Genomic DNA, 691 nt, shown 5'->3' with positions numbered 1-691 from the left:
GCTGTCCTTAGGCCTCTTAAGTGGACAATTAAGGGCTTCATTCCACCTGCACCACTATCATTTAGCCTGTGAGGGAAGGCAAACAGCTTTGAAAGCAGGGACTGCTGTTGGGCTGAAGAGGGGGTACCCCCATTAGGATGAGGGGGGCCTGCACCCATTGGCAGAAGACCTGCCCCCTAAGGTGGCATTCCTCCTTTATACCTCCCCGCCACCGACCTCCACATGACCCCCACCCTCTCCCCTCATCACTGTGGTCTCATATCCGTGTCTTCCCCAAATCCCAGATTTGCCTGAAGTCCAGTGTCCATCCTCACTGCTTCTTTGACTGGCTGTAGTCCCAGTAGCGGCCACTGCTGTCTACTGGCGCTGCTAGGACTACAAAGCTCCCAGCCAAGAAGACTGACGGGCAGCGCTCTAAACTGGGGCTTCCACCTTGATGGGGCTGGAAGATCATCCTCCACTACTTAGGGCCTCCCCAAAAATAAAATTGCTTCTGACAGCCGGATTTCATGGAAAGGTGCTGCCCTGCTTTTAGGTCATGTGTGTTGGGGGGGAGGGACTCTGTCTCCCCCTGCGCCCCCCCGCCCCCCCCCCCCCCCGCAGAAAATCCACCCCTTTGTCCAAGGAGGCAGTCTATTCCCCAGGCTAAGCACTTCAGAGTTGATTTGTGGTCAAGGACAGGGGTACTGTA

This window comes from Scyliorhinus canicula, chromosome 2, assembly GCF_902713615.1.
Source record: "Scyliorhinus canicula chromosome 2, sScyCan1.1, whole genome shotgun sequence".
NCBI classification, from domain to species: Eukaryota; Metazoa; Chordata; class Chondrichthyes; order Carcharhiniformes; family Scyliorhinidae; genus Scyliorhinus; species Scyliorhinus canicula.
The sequence above is the reverse complement of the archived record's forward strand: the minus strand, read 5'-3'. Positions refer to the sequence as shown.